Raw genomic sequence first — 19,299 nt, 5'->3', positions numbered from 1 at the left:
AAAATGGAAAATTTGCCAAAAAATTGAAATTCTCAAATTTCATCTCCATTTGCCAATAACTCTTGTGCAATACCTAAAGGGTTAACAAAGTTTGTAAAATCAGTTTTGAATACCTTGAGGGGTTTAGTTTCTTAGATGTGGTCACTTTTATGGAGTTTCTACTCTAGGCGTGCATCAGGGGGGCTTCAAATGGGACATGGTGTCAAAAAAAACAGTCCAGCAAAATCTGCCTACCAAAAACCATACTGCGCACCTTTCTCTCTACGCCCTACTGTGTGCCCATACAGTAGTTTACGGCAACATATGGGGTGTTTCTGCAAACTACAGAATCGGGGAAATAAATACAGGATTTTGTTTGGCTGTTAACCCTTGCTTTGTTACTGGAAAAAATGGATTAAAATGGAAAATTTGCCCAAAAATCTAAATTCTGAAATTGTATCACCATTTGCCATTAACTCTTGGGTTAACGACGTTTGTAAAATCAGTTTTGAATACCTTTAGGGGTGTAGTTTCTAGAATGGGGTCATTTTTGGGTGGTTTCTATTATGTAAGCCTCACAAAGTGACTTCAGACATGAACTGGTCCCTAAAAGTGGGTTTTTGCTTCTAAACTTCTAAGCCTTGTAACATCCCCCAAAAATAAAATATCATTCCCAACATGAAGTAGACATATGGGGAATGTAAAGTAATAACTATTTTTGTAGGTATTACTATGTATTATAGAAGTAGAGAAATTGAAACTTGGAAATTTGCAATTTTTTAAAATTTTTGGGTAAATTTGGTATTTTTTTTATAAATAAAAATGATTTTTTTTTTAACTTCATTTTACCAGTGTCATGAAGTACAATATGTGACGAAAAAACAATCTCAGAATAGTCTGGATAAGTCAAAGCGTTTTAAAGTTATCACCACTTAAAGTGACACTGGTCAGATTTGCAAAAAATGGCCTGGTCCTTAAGGTGAAATAAGGCTGTGTCCCTAAGGGGTTAAGCATAAAAAAAAAATATATGGTGACACGGTTGCAAGTACTCTTCTGATATGATTTCATCGAACAGTTTTGATGGGAGGGGGGGAGTTTTTTTGACACTCGCCCTGAGAGAATTTTTACCTAGAAACTGCACCGTTACAGCCCATACTCCGTACACCGCTGAGAAGTCAGAGATGTGGAGAATAGTGAATTTAAAGCGCACAGGGAAATCTAGTAAACAGGGGGGAATATCTCTAGTAAAAATGCAAAATCCATAAATTAAATACATTTAAAAAATAATTAATTAACTTCATTAAATGTTTAATTACTCTTTAAACCCCATTACACCCCTGAAAAAAATGTCTGCATTGACGAATCCCTAATGTGTTTTAAAGGGAAGACTGTTAATCAGACAATTTATAGTATAAAATCCAAAAGGGCACAATATGTGGTAATGCTGTAAAGGCTTTGCGAAAATGAAGTAGGGTATACTTCCGCCTTTAGAATTTACGAAGTGAGGGACAGAGAAATAAATCTTCCAGGGTGCCTGCCTATCTAATCTGTCAGCAGTAAAATTGTCTGGGATAGGATCCAGCCCTTACTGCACATAGGTTATCACCTATATTTATTTATTTTATGAACTTATATAGCGCTACTATATTCCGCAGGGCATTACAGACAAATGGGGCTCATATATATACAGACAATTTCAAACTCCTGTCCTTGTTTGAACTTCTGCACACATCAAACACAGGAGCCCGAGGAACAATTCGAAAAAATAAAAATGGCTTTCCACAGCACCTGGTAGGAAAGCAAATCCAAAAGGGATCTTCCTGCTTTTTTCAAAGCAATGAAGTGTTGGCCGCTAAATTTAGGGACAGGAACTACGGGTATGTCCTGAGTTCATAAAAATGCCACAGTGGGAGTGAGGAAAAGGGGTTCCACATCTGACAAGCACTAACCAGTGTGCATAACGGACTACCATACAAAGTATCTCACAAAACTGAGTATACCTCTCACATTTTTGTAAATAGTTTATTAATAGTTTATTATATGTTTTCATGGGACAACACTGAAGATATGACAATTTGATACAATGTAAAGTAGTCAATGTACAGCTTGTATAACAGTGGAAATTTGGTGTGCCCTCAAAATAACTCAACACAAATACAGTGGTTTAACAAGACAGGTGCCACTCAGAACTGGCCTCACCATGGTCGACCAAAGAAGTTGAGTACACGTGCTCAGCGTCATATCCAGAGGTTGTCTTTTCAAAATGGACATATGAGTGCTGCCAGCATTGCTGGAGAGGGTAAAGGGGTGGGGGTTCAGTCTGTCAGTGCTCAGACCATATGCCGCACACTGCATCAAATTGGTGTGCATGGCTGTCGTCCCAGAAGGAAGCTTCTTCTAAAGATGATGCAAAAGAAAGCCCGCAAACAGTTTGCTGAAGAAAGGCAGATTAAGGACATGGATCACTGGAACCATGTCCTGTGGTCTGATGAGACCAAGATAAACTTATTTGGTTCAGATGGTGTCAAGCGTGTGTGGCGGAAACCAGGTGAGGAGTACAAAGACAAGAGTGTCTTGCTTACAGTCAAGCATGGTGGTGGAAGTGTCATGGTTTGGGGCTATATGAGTGCTGTCGGCTGTGGGGAGCTACAGTTCATTGAGAGAACCATGTATGCCAACCTGTACTGTGACATGTACTGTGACATACTGAAGTTGAGCATGATCCCCTCCTTTCGGAACTGGGCCGCAGGGCAGTATTCGAACATGATAACAACCCCAAACACACCTCCAAGACGACCACTGCATTGCTAAAAAAAAATGAGGGTAAAGGTGCTGGACTGGCCAAGTATGTCTCCAGACCTAAACCCTATTGAGCATCTGTGGGGCATCCTCAAATGGAAAGTGGAGGAAAGAAAGGTCTCTAACATCCTCCATGATGTCGTCATGGAGGAGTGAAAGAGGATTCAAGTGGCAACCTCTGTATTTTTCACCCTATAAGACGCACCGGCCCATAAGACGCACCTAGGTTTTTGAGGAGGAAAATAAGAAAAAAAAAATTTTTTATACAAAAGGTGTGCTTTTGGTGGGTTTTGAACTAATAATGGTCTGTGCATGACACTACTATGGGGGATCTGTGGATGACACTGTTATGGGGAGGATCTGTGGGTTGCACTGTTATGGGGGGATCTGTGGATGGCACTGTTATGGGGGAGGGTGATCTGTGGATGGCACTGTTATGGAGGGGGATCTGTGGATAGCACTGTTATGGGGGGTGGATCTGTGGATGGCACTGCTATATACAGGGAGTGCAGAATTATTAGGCAAGTTGTATTTTTGAGGATTAATTTTATTATTGAACCACAACCATGTTCTCAATGAACCCAAAAAACTCATTAATATCAAAGCTGAATATTTTTGGAAGTAGTTTTTAGTTTGTTTTTAGTTTTAGCTATTTTAGGGGGATATCTGTGTGTGCAGGTGACTATTACTGTGCATAATTATTAGGCAACTTAACAAAAAACCAAATATATACCCATTTCAATTATTTATTTTTACCAGTGAAACCAATATAACATCTCAACATTCACAAATATACATTTCTGACATTCAAAAACATAACAAAAACAAATCAGTGACCAATATAGCCACCTTTCTTTGCAAGGACACTCAAAAGCCTGCCATCCATGGATTCTGTCAGTGTTTTGATCTGTTCACCATCAACATTGCGTGCAGCAGCAACCACAGCCTCCCAGACACTGTTCAGAGAGGTGTACTGTTTTCCCTCCTTGTAAATCTCACATTTGATGATGGACCACAGGTTCTCAATGGGGTTCAGATCAGGTGAACAAGGAGGCCATGTCATTAGATTTTCTTCTTTTATACCCTTTCTTGCCAGCCACGCTGTGGAGTACTTGGACGCGTGTGATGGAGCATTGTCCTGCATGAAAATCATGTTTTTCTTGAAGGATGCAGACTTCTTCCTGTACCCCTGCTTGAAGAAGGTGTCTTCCAGAAACTGGCAGTAGGACTGGGAGTTGAGCTTGACTCCATCCTCAACCCGAAAAGGCCCCACAAGCTCATCTTTGATGATACCAGCCCAAACCAGTACTCCACCTCCACCTTGCTGGCGTCTGAGTCGGACTGGAGCTCTCTGCCCTTTACCAATCCAGCCACGGGCCCATCCATCTGGCCCATCAAGACTCACTCTCATTTCATCAGTCCATAAAACCTTAGAAAAATCAGTCTTGAGATATTTCTTGGCCCAGTCTTGACGTTTCAGCTTATGTGTCTTGTTCAGTGGTGGTCGTCTTTCAGCCTTTCTTACCTTGGCCATGTCTCTGAGTATTGCACACCTTGTGCTTTTGGGCACTCCAGTGATGTTGCAGCTCTGAAATATGGCCAAACTGGTGGCAAGTGGCATCTTGGCAGCTGCACGCTTGACTTTTCTCAGTTCATGGGCAGATATTTTGCGCCTTGGTTTTTCCACAGGCTTCTTGCGACCCTGTTGACTATTTTGAATGAAATGCTTGATTGTTCGATGATCACGCTTCAGAAGCTTTGCAATTTTAAGAGTGCTGCATCCCTCTGCAAGATATCTCACTATTTTTGACTTTTCTGAGCCTGTCAAGTCCTTCTTTTGACCCAATTATTGCCTAATAATTATGCACACCTAATATAGGGTGTTGATGTCATTAGACCACACCCCTTCTCATTACAGAGATGCACATCACCTAATATGCTTAATTGGTAGTAGGCTTTCGAGCCTATACAGCTTGGAGTAAGACAACATGCATAAAGAGGATGATGTGGTCAAAATACTCATTTGCCTAATAATTCTGCACGCAGTGTATGTGTCACCCACAGATCCCCCAACCCATAACAGTGCCATCCACATATCCCCCACCCCATAATAGTGGCATCCACAGATGCCCTAATATATCGGAGCTAAACCTGTGGGAGGGGAGGGAGAAGAAGCCGGTGGCATGCAAATGCGGTGGGGCCGGTGCGGTCACTGTACTCCGTCCCCGCCGCTCACTCACTGCTTTATTGCCTAAACCTTTTATAATAATAACTTTAATTGAAGTTCCGATCCCCAGCCCCATCTGTACTACTTACTAAATGTCCTGTAGCAGGCAGAGCAGGGCGGGCGGCCGGCCGTAACTCACTGATGTCACGTGCCTGAGCCGCCTACTTTATGAATGAAGTAGGTGGCGGATTCCCGCACTTACGAGAGGATACGGGGGGACCCCCTTCCTAGTGCCCAGCAATTGCTCAGATCCTTAATCACTAAATATGTGGAGGCAGATTTTCTCCCCAAAAATATGTTGGACAAGCTTGTTCCTCCATCTTCAACAAGACCGTCTTGGTACTTTTTACCAAAGGTGCACAAGTCACTGAGCCACTCCCGGGACGTCCCATTGTCGCGGGGATTGGCTCGGTGACTGAACCTTTATCTAAATATGTTGACTGACTTTTGAGGCCAGCTTTGGTAAGCGCTCCTGCTTACCTCAGAGACACCAATGATTTCTTACTGGCCCTGAAGGATCTACATTGGCAGGAAGGATACCGGTTGGTATCCCTCGATGTGGAAAGCCTCTACACCCGCATCCCACATGATGCGGGTGTGGAGGCGGTCCTTGACAACGTGACCAACCTTGGAAAAAGTCTGATTTTTTGTGACTTCATTGGTGAGGAACTTGAGTTTATTTTCACTAACAATGTGTTCCAGTTTGGAGATGAGTGGTATAGGCAAAAGCTGGGCACGGCTATGGGGACCCCCGTATCCTGCACGTTCGCTAATATGTACCTTGCCAGGTTGGAGGACAAGTGCGTGTATTCGACCACCAATCCATTTTTACCCAAGTTAAAGGCGTATTTACGCTTTGTGGATGATATTTTTATAGTATGGGAAGGCACGGAAACTCAGTGCGGGAATTTTGTCAGTTACCTCAATACAAATGACATGGGAATGACATTTACTCTTAACTTTGGGGGGAAGAACTTACAATTCCTGGACGTGGCTGTCGTGGCTCCACTATGACAGCTTTCATCCATGGAATGTCAAGAAGGCCGTACCATACGGCCAATTCATTAGAATAGTGGATACCAAAAACAAGCATTAGAATTGAAGCAGCGACTGCTGGCCAGAGGTTATCCAGAAGACCTGCTGGATAAAGATTTGAAAAGAGTAGAGCAGTCTTTCTCCCAGGAAGAACTATTGAAAGGCGGGGGACGTAGAGAGAGAAGAGGAATAAAACAAACAGGGGACACTAGAGGGGATTCGAGGTTTGCATTCTCCTTCAAATATAGCCCCATGGCGGAACGTATACGCTCAGTGATATATAAAAATTGGGACATTTTGAGGAGGGATGCAACCCTGACTAAACTCACGGAACAGAAACCCATTATATCATTTAGAAGAAGCCATACAATCAGGGATAGGCTTGTAAGAAGTAGGTTTCAGACCATTAAAAATAGCAATTGGCTTAGGAGCAGTATCCCTAATGGTAACTTTCGTTGCGGTACCTGTTCTTTGTGTGCACACAACTCACAGAAGAAGTATGTTGAGTTTGGAGGCACCCAACATAGAATCAAGAGCTTTATAAACTGCAGGAGCACTTACGTGGTGTATTTGCTACTGTGCGAATGTGGGCGATTCTATGTTGGGAAAACGATCAGGTGCCTCTTTGAAAGAGTAAGAGAGCATTTTAATTCTGTTAAAACGGGAAAAGGCTGTCCAAGCCTTATAGAACATGTTAGGAATAGAGTTGAGCGAACACCTGGATGTTCGGGTTCGAGAAGTTCGGCCGAACTTCCCGGAAATGTTCGGATTCGGGATCCGAACCCGATCCGAACTTCGTCCCGAACCCGAACCCCATTGAAGTCAATGGGGACCCGAACTTTTGGGCACTAAAAAGGCTGTAAAACAGCCCAGGAAAGAGCTAGAGGGCTGCAAAAGGCAGCAACATGTAGGTAAATGCCCTGCAAACAAATGTGGATAGGGAAATGAATTAAAATTAAAATTAAAAAAATAAAAATGAACCAATATCAATTGGACAGAGGTCCCATAGCAGAGAATCTGGCTTCACATCAGCAGAGAATCAGTCTCTTCATGCCATAGCAAAGAATCTGGTTTCATGTCAGCAGAGAATCAGTCTCTTCATGCCATAGCAGAGAATCTGGCTTCATGTCAGCGCAGAATCAGTCTTCATGTCATAGCAGAGAATCAGGCTTCACGTCACCCACCACTGGAACAGGCCACTGTCACACATTTAGGCCCAGGCACCCAGGCAGAGGAGAGGTCCCGTAACAGAGAATCTGGCCTTATGTCAGCGCAGAATCTGTCTTCATGTCATAGCAGAGAATCAGGCTTCACGTCACCCACCACTGGAACAGGCCACTGTCACACATTTAGGCCCCGGCTCCCAGACAGAGGAGAGCGGTCCCGTAACAGAGAATCTGGCCTTATGTCAGCGCAGAATCTGTCTTCATGTCATAGCAGAGAATCAGGCTTCACGTCACCCACCACTGGAACAAGCCACTGTCACACATTTAGGCCCCGGCACCCAGACAGAGGAGAGCGGTCCCGTAACAGAGAATCTGGCCTTATGTCAGCGCAGAATCTGTATTCATGTCATAGCAGAGAATCAGGCTTCACGTCACCCACCACTGGAACAGGCCACTGTCACACATTTAGGCCCCGGCACCCAGACAGAGGAGAGGTTCATTCAACTTTGGGTTGCCCCGCAATATAATGGTAAAATGAAATTAAAAATAGTATTGAATGAGGAAGTGCCCTGGAGTAGAATAATATATTGTTAAGGGGAGGTAGTTAATATCTAATCTGCACAAGGGATGGACAGGTCCTGTGGGATCCATGCCTGGTTCATTTTTATGAACGTCAGCTTGTCCACATTGGCTGTAGACAGGCGGCTGCGTTTGTCTGTAATGACGCCCCCTGCTGTGCTGAATACACGTTCAGACAAAACGCTGGCCGCCGGGCAGGCCAGCACCTCCAAGGCATAAAAGGCTAGCTCTGGCCACGTGGACAATTTGGAGACCCAGAAGTTGAATGGGGCCGAACCATCAGTCAGTACGTGGAGGGGTGTGCACAGGTACTGTTCCACCATGTTAGTGAAATGTTGCCTCCTGCTAACACGTTCCGTATCAGGTGGTGGTGCACTTAGCTGTGGCGTGTTGACAAAACTTTTCCACATCTCTGCCATGCTAACCCTGCCCTCAGAGGAGCTGGGCGTGACACAGCTGCGTTGGCGACCTCTTGCTCCTCCTCTGCCTTCGCCTTGGGCTTCCACTGGTGCCCCTGTGACATTTGGGAATGCTCTCAGTAGCGCGTCTACCAACGTGCGCTTGTACTCGCGCATCTTCCTATCACGCTCCAGTGTAGGAAGTAAGGTGGGCACATTGTCTTTGTACCGGGGATCCAGCAGGGTGGCAACCCAGTAGTCCACACACGTTAAAATGTGGGCAACTCTGCTGTCATTGCGCAGGCACTGCAGCATGTAGTCGCTCATGTGTGCCAGGCTGCCCAGAGGTAAGAAAAAGCTGTCCTCTGTGGGAGGCGTATCGTCATCGTCCTGTGTTTCACCCCAGCCACGCACCAGTGATGGGCCCGAGCTGCTTTGGGTGCCACCCCGCTGTGAACATGCTTCATCCTCATCCTCCTCCACCTCCTCCTCATCCTCGTCCTCCTCGTCCTCCAGTAGTGGGCCCTGTCTGGCCACATTTGTACCTGGCCTCTGGTGTTGCAAAAAACCTCCCTCTGAGTCACTTCGAAGAGACTGGCCTGAAAGTGCTAAAAATGACCCCTCTTCCTCCTCTTCCTCCTGGGCCACATCCTCTTCCATCATCGCCCTAAGTGTTTTCTCAAGGAGACATAGAAGTGGTATTGTAACGCTGATAACGGCGTCATCGCCACTGGCCATGTTGGTGGAGTACTCGAAACAGCGCAACAGTGCACACAGGTCTCGCATGGAGGCCCAGTCATTGGTGGTGAAGTGGGTCTGATCCACAGTGCGACTGACCCGGGCGTGCTGCAGCTGAAACTCCACTATGGCCTGCTGCTGCTCACACAGTCTGTCCAGCATATGCAAGGTGGAGTTCCACCTGGTGGGCACGTTGCATATGAGGCGGTGAGCGGGAAGGCCGAAGTTACGCTGTAGCGCAGACAGGCGAGCAGCGGCAGGGTGTGAACGCCGGAAGCGCGAACAGACGGCCCGCACTTTATGCAGCAGCTCTGACATGTCGGGGTAGTTGCGAATGAACTTCTGCACCACCAAATTCAGCACATGCGCCAGGCAATGGATGTGCGTCAAACCGGCTAGTCCCAGAGCTGCAACGAGATTTCGCCCATTTCGCCACAACTCCTGTGCGGTGTGGGGCCTGTCCCCCAAACATATGAGTTTCAGAATGGCCTGCTGACGTTTACCCCGTGCTGTGCTGAAGTTGGTGGTGAAGGTGTGTGGCTGACTGGATGAGCAGGTGGAAGAAGAGGAGGAGGAAGCTGAGTAGGAGGAGGAGGAGACAGGAGGCAAAGAATGTTGCCCTGCGATCCTTGGCGGCGGAAGGACTTGCGCCAAACAGCTCTCCGCCTGGGGCCCAGCCGCCACTACATTTACCCAGTGTGCAGTTAGGGAGATATAGCGTCCCTGGCCGTGCTTACTGGTCCACGTATCTGTGGTTAGGTGGACCTTGCCACAGATGGCGTTGCGCAGTGCACACTTGATTTTATCGGACACTTGTTTGTGCAGGGAAGGCACGGCTCTCTTGGAGAAGTAGTGGCGGCTGGGAACAACATACTGTGGGACAGCAAGTGACATGAGCTGTTTGAAGCTGTGTGTGTCCACCAGCCTAAATTACAGCATTTCATAGGCCAGTAGTTTAGAAATGCTGGCATTCAGGGCCAGGGATCGAGGGTGGCTAGGTGGGAATTTACGCTTTCTCTCAAATGTTTGTGAGATGGAGAGCTGAACGCTGCCGAGTGACATGGTTGAGATGCTTGGAGACGCAGGTGGTGGTGTTGGTGGTACATCCCATGTTTGCTGGGCGGCAGGTGCAAACGTTCCTCCAGAGGCGGAGGAAGAGGCCGAGGCCGAGGCGGCGGCAGCAGCAGCAGAAGAGGCCGAGGCGGCGGCAGCAGCAGAAGAGGCCGAGGCGGCAGCAGCAGAAGAGGTAGCAGGGGGAGCCTAAATGACTTCCTTGTTTTTAAGGTGTTTACTCTACTGCAGTTCATGCTTTGAATGCAGGTGCCTGGTCATGCAGGTTGTGCTAAGGTTCAGAACGTTAATGCCTCGCTTCAGGCTCTGATGGCACAGCGTGCAAATCACTCGGGTCTTGTCGTCAGCACATTGTTTGAAGAAGTGCCATGCCAGGGAACTCCTTGAAGCTGCCTTTGGGGTGCTCGGTCCCATATGGCGGCGGTCAGTAGCAGGCGGAGTCTCTTGGCGGCGGGTGTTCTGATTTTGCCCACTGCTCCCTCTTTTGCTACGCTGTTGGCTCGGTCTCACCACTGCCTCTTCCTCCGAACTGTGAAAGTCAGTGGCACAACCTTCATTCCATGTGGGGTCTAGGACCTCATCGTCCCCTGCATCGTCTTCCACCCAGTCTTGATCCCTGACCTCCTGTTCAGTCTGCACACTGCAGAAAGACGCAGCAGTTGGCACCTGTGTTTCGTCATCATCAGAGACGTGCTGAGGTGGTATTCCCATGTCCTCATCATCAGGAAAAATAAGTGGTTGTGCGTTGGTGCATTCTATCTCTTCCACCCCTGGGGAAGGGCTAGGTGGATGCCCTTGGGAAACCCTGGCAGCAGAGTCTTTAAACAGCATAAGAGACTGCTGCATAACTTGAGGCTCAGACAGTTTCCCTGATATGCATGGGGGTGATGTGACAGACCGATGGGCTTGGTTTTCATGCGCCATCTGTGCGCTTTCTGCAGAAGACTGGGTGGGAGATAATGTGAACGTGCTGGATCCACTGTCGGCCACCCAATTGACTAATGCCTGTACCTGCTCAGGCCTTACCATCCTTAGAACGGCATTGGGCCCCACCAAATATCGCTGTAAATTCTGCTGGCTACTGGGACCTGAGGTAGTTGGTTCACTAGGACGTGTGGCTGTGGCAGAACGGCCACGTCCTCTCCCAGCACCAGAGGGTCCACTAACACCACCAGGACCATGTCCACGTCCGCGTCCCTTATTAGATGTTTTCCTCATTGTTCCCATTCACCACAATTTTGAGAATGGCAAATTTGGGAATGCTTTTTCAACCCAGAAAAAAAAGTGTGCTTTTACGGTCACTACAAATAACTTGACCAGCTAAAACAGTGCAGATTTGGTTGAATAGAGATGTGAGACCTGTTTTTTTTTTGCGCTGTGTGACAGGTATAGGTTTAATCACAGAATCACACTTCTATCAGCACGCTAGCGTGTGTCTTAGGTTTTTCTGAATGACACTATCAATACCTTCAATGTAAGATTTTCTTTTTGGGATAGATTTCAAGTAGGCCTCAAATACCAGAAACTAGTTATTTTGAGAATGGCAAATTTGGGAATGCTTTTTCAACCCAGAACAAAAAGTCTGCTTTTACGGTCACTACAAATAACTTGACCAGCTAAAACAGTGCAGATTTGGTTGAATAGAGATGTGAGACCTGTTTTCTTTTTTGCGCTGTGTGGCAGGTATAGGTTTAATCACAGAATCACACTTCTATCAGCACGCTAGCGTGTGTCTTAGGTTTTTCTGAATGACACTATCAATACCTTCAATGTAAGATTTTCTTTTTGGGATAGATTTCAAGTAGGCCTCAAATACCAGAAACTAGTTATTTTGAGAATGGCAAATTTGGGAATGCTTTTTCAACCCAGAAAAAAAAGTGTGCTTTTACGGTCAATACAAATAACTTGACCAGCTAAAACAGTACAGATTTAGTTGAATAGAAATGTCAGGTCTATTTTTTAGGCGCTGGGTGACAGGCTCAACTTGCCCCTGATGTAATATATGGCCAAAAAATAACCACACTGTTGATGGTTAAATGCACTTGGGTGACACAGGCTCAGCCTGCACCAGATGTAGTATATGGCCAAAAAATAATCAGACTGTTGATGGTTAAATGCACTTTGGTGACACAGGCTCAGCTTGCAGCTGATGTAGGATATAGCACAAAATAACCACACTATCGATCGTTAAATACACTTGGTGATGGCGCACCACAAGTCACACAATGGCCGCCGATCACCCCAGAAAAAAAGTGATCTAAAAACGCTCTGGGCAGCCTCAAAAAAGTGAGCAAGTCAATAATAGCACTTCAATGATCCACAGCTGCAGATCGATCACAGAATGAAGTCTTTTGGAGGAGTTAATCTGCCTAATCTCGCCCTAACGGCGCAGCTGCAACCTCTCCCTATACTGATCATAGCAGAGTGACGTGCGGCGCTACGTGACTCCAGCTTAAATAGAGGCTGGGTCACATGGTGCACTGGCCAATCACAGCCATGCCAATAGTAGGCATGGCTGTGATGGCCTCTTGGGCCAAGTAGTATGACGCCTGTTGATTGGCTGCTTTGCAGCCTTTCAAAAAGCGCCAAGAAAGCGCCGAACACCGAACCCGGACTTTTACGAAAATGTTCCTGTTCGGGTCTGTGTCACGGACACCCCAAAATTCGGTACGAACCCGAACTATACAGTTCAGGTTCGCTCATCCCTAGTTAGGAACACACATGGAGGCAGCACTGATTGTATTTCCTTCACGGGGCTTGAAACTGTGTCTACCCCTCTGCAGGGGGGAGACAGACATCGTCAACTCCTGCAGAGGGAAGCTAGATGGATTCTGCAGACCCAGGCCCGGGGTGAACTGGGCTTAAATGATTGGAACGATTTAAGTCCCTTTTTGTAGATATACCTTGCTATCATGATTTCTATTTGTGTCATTATACCTTATTGCCTGTTGCTTGTTGTCTTTTGCTTGCTCGTTTATATACACTTTTTGTGTTCACTTTTAATGAAGGCACAGCTGTGTTGTCGATCACATTGACAACTGCCGGTGCCGCTATTTAAAAGGATGACGCGCAATACATGCGCGGACGCAGAGCCTGAGGAAGCGCTTGTTAGCGTGAAACGGCCGTCGCTGCTCTTTACATGCGTGTATAGAATTGTCTGCCCCCTGCCTGTTGGAATAAAGTACCCACTTGAATTTCATCACACTGGTGAGTGCCGCTGTTCATTCATCCTCCGCTACTTCATTTGTGACAGTCTCCCTGCTATCACAGCTGAGCACCGCCGCGAGTGTGCAGATCCTGAAGCAGCCCATTACCTCCTCCAGGCTGTGTGATTAGGACTGTTTGCGTTACTGTGCCGCCCCTGCTTCTCTTCTTGTGATAGTTACCTTAGCTCAACACCCAGCAGTACGTAGGATTACACTAAGAAGGAAGGATTAGCCACGGAGCAAGCACTATTGAACAGGTAACCACTGTTTGTTACTTATTAGCAAAAGTGTCTGTCAAGCCTCCACTGTGTAACAGTAGGCTGTTAGGAGCTAGGGAGAGCGCGGTGTCACATATATACTAATTTGCAGTTATTACTTTAGTTGCCCTCCTCTGTACCCTCTTCAGCTCTGCTATGTCTGCCTTGTTCACAGGAGCCCATAACTGTACACAGTACTCCATGTGTGGTCTGACCAGTGATTTGTAAAGTGGTAGGACTATGTTCTTATCATGGGCATCTATGCCCTTTTGATGCAACCCATTATCTTATTGGCCTTGGCAGCAGCTGCCTGACACTGTTTTTTGCAGCTTAGTTTGCTGTTTATTAAAATTCCTAGGTCCTTTTCCATGTCAGTGTTACCGAGTGTTTTACCATTTAGTATGTACGGGTGACATAACCTTACATTTGTCAGTGTTAAACCTCATCTGCCACTTCTCTGCCCAAGCCTGCAATCTATCCAGATCGCTCTGTAGTAGTATACTGTCCTCTTCAGTGTTAATTACTTTACACAGTTTAGTGTCATCTGCGAAAATAGATATTTTACTATGCAAGCCTTCTACAAGATCATTAATAAATATTTTGAAGAGGATAGGGCCCAATACTGACCCCTGAGGTACTCCACTAGTGACAGTGACACGATCTGAATGTGTACCGTTAATAAAAACCCTCTGTTTTCTATCATTGAGCCAGTTACTTACCCACATACAGACGTTTTCTCCCAGTCCAAGCATTCTCATTTTATATACTAACTTTTTATGCGGTGCAGTGTCAAATGCTTTGGAGAAGATATACGACATCCATTGATTCGCCGCTGTCAAGTCTAGAACTTACCTTCTCATAGAAACTGATTAAATTAGTTTGACATGACCGATCCCTCATGAAGCCATGCTGATATGCTGTAACAATGTCAAATTGATTCTTTTTAAAAAAAATGTTTATTCTATTCCCTGCTACTTCACAGAATAAGTCTACTTTCACACTCGCGTTTTGGCTTTCTGTTTGTGAGATCCGTTCAGGGCTCTCACAAGCGGTCCAAAACTGATCAGTTTTTGCCCTAATGCATTCTGAATGGATAAGGATTCGCTCAGAATGCATCAGTTTGCATTAGTTCAGTCTCCATTCCGCTCTGCTTGCAGCGTTTTCGTGTCCGTCTGAGGAAACTAAGCCAAATTTTTTCGTCCTGAGACACAATGTAATTTAGTGGGGACGGATCCATTTTCACTGACACAATCTGACACAATAGAAAACGAATCCGTCCTCCATTGACTTTCAATGGTGTTCAAAACGGATCCGTCTTGGCTACGTTAAAGATAATACAAACGGATCTGCAGACAGTTGTATTATCTGAACAGATCTGTCTATGACGGATCCGCACAAAACGCGAGTGTGAAAGTAGCCTAAACAAGTGGCATATCTGTCACGGGCGTACAAAGACATACGGACGTTCCTGTGACAGGTGGCAGGAGATCTGTGAGACTGGAAACACATGGTTTGATCTGACATGCTTTTCTTTTGGATCAAATGACGTCTGTGTTGTTTCTGGTGCTTGCTACACCTTCTATCCCCAGGTGTTGCTAGTGTGGTCATTTTAACTTCTTTATTTAAAAATAAGTCACAGGGGCCTGATGGGATACACCCAAAGCTATTAAAAGAGCTCAGCGGTGAACTAGCAAAACCATTAACAGATTTATTTAACCAATCACTGGCAACAGGAGTCATCCCAGAAGATTGGAAATTAGCAAATGTTGTGCCCATTCACAAGAAAGGTAGTAGGGAGGAACCGGGCAACTATAGGCCAGTAAGCCTGACATCAATAGTGGGGAAATTAATGGAAACCATACTTAAGGAGAGGATTGTGGACCATCTAAAATCCCATTGATTGAAAGATGAAAAACAGCATGGGTTTACTTTAGGGAGATCAAGTCAAACTAATCTTATTGATTTTTTTGATTGGGTGACTAAAATAATAGATGGAGGAGGTGCAGTAGACATCGCTTATCTAGACTTTAGTAAGGCTTTTGATACTGTCCCACATAGAAGGCTTATCAATAAAGTGCAGTCATTGGGCTTGGACTCCCATATTGTTGAATGGATTAGGCAGTGGCTGAGGGACAGGCAACAGAGGGTTGTAGTCAATGGAGTATATTCAGACCAAGGTCTTGTTACCAGTGGGGTACCTCAGGGATCTGTTCTGGGACCCATATTGTTTAATATCTTTATCAGCGAAATTGCAGAAGGCCTCAATGGTAAGGTGTGTCTTTTTGCTGATGACACAAAGATTTGTAACAGGGTTGATGTTCCTGGAGGAATACACCAAATGGAAAAGGACTTAGGAAAACTAGAGGAATGGTCAAAAATCTGGCAACTAAAATTTAATGTTGATAAGTGCAAGATAATGCACCTGGGACGTAAAAACCCAAGAGCAGAATATAAAATCAGTGATACAGTCCTAACCTCAGTATCTGAGGAAAAGGATTTAGGGATCATTATTTCAGAAGACTTAAAGGTAGGCAGACAATGTCACAGAGCAGCAGGAAATGCTAGCAGAATGCTTGGGTGTATAGCAAGAGGAATTACCAGTAGAAAGAGGGAGGTGCTCATGCCGCTCTACAGAGCACTAGTGAGACCTCATTTGGAGTATTGTGCTCAGTACTGGAGACCATATCTCCAGAAGGATATTGATACTTTGGAGAGAGTTCAGAGAAGAGCTACTAAACTGGTACATGGATTGCAGGATAAAACTTACCAGGAAAGATTAAAGGACCTTAACATGTATAGCTTGGAAGAAAGACAAGACAGAGGGGATATGATAGAAACTTTTAAATACATAAAGGGAATCAACAAGGTAAAAGAGGAAAGAATATTTAAAAGAAGAAAAACTGCTACAAGAGGACATAGTTTTAAATTAGAGGGGCAAAGGTTTAAGAGTAATATCAGGAAGTATTACTTTACTGAGAGAGTAGTGGATGCATGGAATAGCCTTCCTGCAGAAGTGGTAGCTGCAAATACAGTGGAGGAGTTTAAGCATGCATGGGATAGGCATAAGGCCATCCTTCATATAAGATAGGGCCAGGGGCTATCCATAGTATTTAGTATATTGGGCAGACTAGATGGGCCAAATGGTTCTTATCTGCCGACACATTCTATGTTTGTATGTTTCTATGTTTCTATTGTTGTTTCTCCCACTATACTGTGCGGTTTATAGCTTCTGTTGGACTTGTGGCTAGCTTGTGTTTGGTTCTTGGCTGAGTTACTGGTGCTACCAAAGCGTCATTGAAGATACTGTAAGTGTTTTTCCGTTCCCTTTTTTATTTTGTTTTGATATACAGTACAGACCAAAAGTTTGGACACACCTTCTCATTCAAAGAGTTTTCTTTATTTTCATGACTATGAAGGCATCAAAACTATGAATTAACACATGTGGAATTATATACATAACAAACAAGTGTGAAACAACAGAAAATATGTCATATTCTATGTTCTTCAAAGTAGCCACCTTTTGCTTTGATTACTGCTTTGCACACTCTTGGCATTCTCTTGATGAGCTTCAAGAGGTAGTCCCCTGAAATGGTCTTCCAACAGTCTTGAAGGAGTTCCCAGAGATGCTTAGCACTTGTTGGCCCTTTTGCCTTCACTCTGCGGTCCAGCTCACCCCAAACCATCTCGATTGGGTTCAGGTCCGGTGACTGTGGAGGCCAGGTCATCTGGCGCAGCACCCCATCACTCTCCTTCATGGTCAAATAGCCCTTACTTTCAAAGTTTTCCCAATTTTTCGGCTGACTGACTGACCTTCATTTCTTAAAGTAATGATGGCCACTCGTTTTTCTTTACTTAGCTGCTTTTTTCTTGCCATAATACAAATTCTAACAGTCTATTAAGTAGGACTATCAGCTGTGTATCCACCTGACTTCTCCTCAACGCAACTGATGGTCCCAACCCCATTTATAAGGCAAGAAATCCCACTTATTAAACCTGACAGGGCGCACCTGTGAAGTGAAAACCATTTCAGCGGACTACCTCTTGAAGCTCATCAAGAGAATGCCAAGAGTGTGCAAAGCAGTAATCAAAGCAAAAGGTGGCTACTTTGAAGAACATAGAATATGACATATTTCCAGTTGTTTCACACTTGTTTGTTATGTATATAATTCCACATGTGTTAATTCATAGTTTTGATGCCTTCAGTGTGAATCTACAATTTTCATAGTCATGAAAATAAAGAAAACTCTTTGAATGAGAAGGTGTGTCCAAACTTTTGGTCTGTACTGTATGTGTGTGTTGCCTTTCCCTGTTGTTTGTCATTAGGCCTGAGGGACACTCCTGTTTGTCCTTCCCTTTGGAGGAAAAGGTAGACTCAGTCCTGACATTAGTTCCAGGGTTCTATAGGGTGAGAGAGAATTCTAGGTATCCGGTGTATAAACTTGCCTATCTTTGGGGCCTGTTCATACTGGTAGTCTGTCAGGATTGGAGTTAGGGTTATCTCTAGTTGGTGTCCATCTTCCTTCCCTAGTTTCCAGGCCTTATTCCGGTATCCCCTTTCCCTCCTATGCTCGGTGTGGTGTTTTCCTCCCACACACGAGCATGATAATATCAACCACTAAACATGATTTACGTGATATTATGCCATGCTATATATATACAAAATGTATTTATTACATCACCTGCTAGCACTCAATCCAAATTCTCAAAATTCCCACTATACCCCTAGATGAATACCTTAGGAGGTGTAGTTTTGAAAAATATTTCTATTTCCGGGGACTTCAGTCACTGTGACAGCTCAGTACCACCTAGGGCCTGAAATTCATTTAGGTCCCTTTCACACAAGCGAGTTTTCCGCGCGGGTGCAATGCGTGACGTGAACGCATAGCACCCGCACTGAATCATGACCCATTCATTTCAATGGGTCTGTGTACACGAGCGTTGTTTTTCACGCATCAGTTCTGCGTGAAAATCGCAGCATGTTCTATATAATGCGTTTTTCACGCAGCCCTGGCCCCATAGAAGTGAATGGGGCTGCGTGAAAAACACATTGCATCCGCAAGCAAGTTCACTCGTGTGAAAAACGCATCAAAACGCATTGCACCCGCGCTGAAAAAACTGATCAACTAAACGCAACCGCAGACAAAACTGACTGAACCTGCTTGTAAAATAGTGCGAGTTTCACTGAACGCACTCTGAACGCATCCGGCCCCAATCCGCAACGCCCGTGTGAAACCAGCCTTAATTCTGCCCTGAAAGGCAAAGGTTGCACACTCCATTTTAGGCCCAGTTGTTTGTTAAGTAAGCATATTAGAGCTATATTGGTGGTGCACCAAAAAATTTGGGACATGTTTCTTCTGTTTTGCATAAAAACCGTCATGTCAGCAATACATTAGTTAAAAAAACAACACATTTTCATATTGCATATTTACTTGCATTAATTAACAAAAAAATAGTACTGCCAAAATAGTCACTATATGCCTAATGGGTTCATTTATGGTGGTCGTGGTGGTGGGGTTTATCATTTTAGCAGCTCTATGACTGTAAAAATGTGCATTGGGGCCTGAAACATTTTTAAGCAAAATTTGTGCCCTGAGAACCACTGGGTGCACCTTTCCTTTTGGGCCCTGCCGTTTGTCCAGACACAGGTTTAGGGCCACAATGGGGATACTTCTGAAAATTGGAGAAATAGGGTGACAAGATGTGGGGTGCATTTCTTCATTTGTGTGTGCACTATGCAAAAAAATCTGTCTTTAAATAAACACGTTTGTGAAAAAGATGCAATTTATTTATTTTTTTCACTTACATTGCATTAATTCCTACAAAAAAACCTGGGGGCCAAAATAC

At 44.9% G+C, this 19,299-nt stretch overlaps 1 protein-coding gene across 4 annotated transcripts in view; it reads left to right on the top strand.

The window, feature by feature from the left end:
* LOC120997250 (cytochrome P450 2K6-like) overlaps positions 1-19,299 on the top strand; it is a 127,801-nt gene that overhangs the window by 16,887 nt on the left and 91,615 nt on the right. Inside the window, exon 1 of one of the 4 annotated variants that reach the window (XM_040427258.1) lies at positions 16,674-16,760. The exons of the other annotated variants lie outside the window; for them this stretch is intronic. The gene's annotated coding sequence lies outside the window, so the exon portion shown is untranslated. Of the gene's footprint in view, positions 1-16,673; positions 16,761-19,299 lie in introns of those variants that run through there. 4 annotated transcript variants of the gene reach the window in all.

The sequence above is a fragment of the Bufo bufo genome, chromosome 4 (assembly GCF_905171765.1).
Source record: "Bufo bufo chromosome 4, aBufBuf1.1, whole genome shotgun sequence".
In the NCBI taxonomy this organism is placed as follows: domain Eukaryota; kingdom Metazoa; phylum Chordata; class Amphibia; order Anura; family Bufonidae; genus Bufo; species Bufo bufo.
Note: the sequence above shows the minus strand (reverse complement) of the source record. Positions and strands in the feature narration are given on the sequence as shown.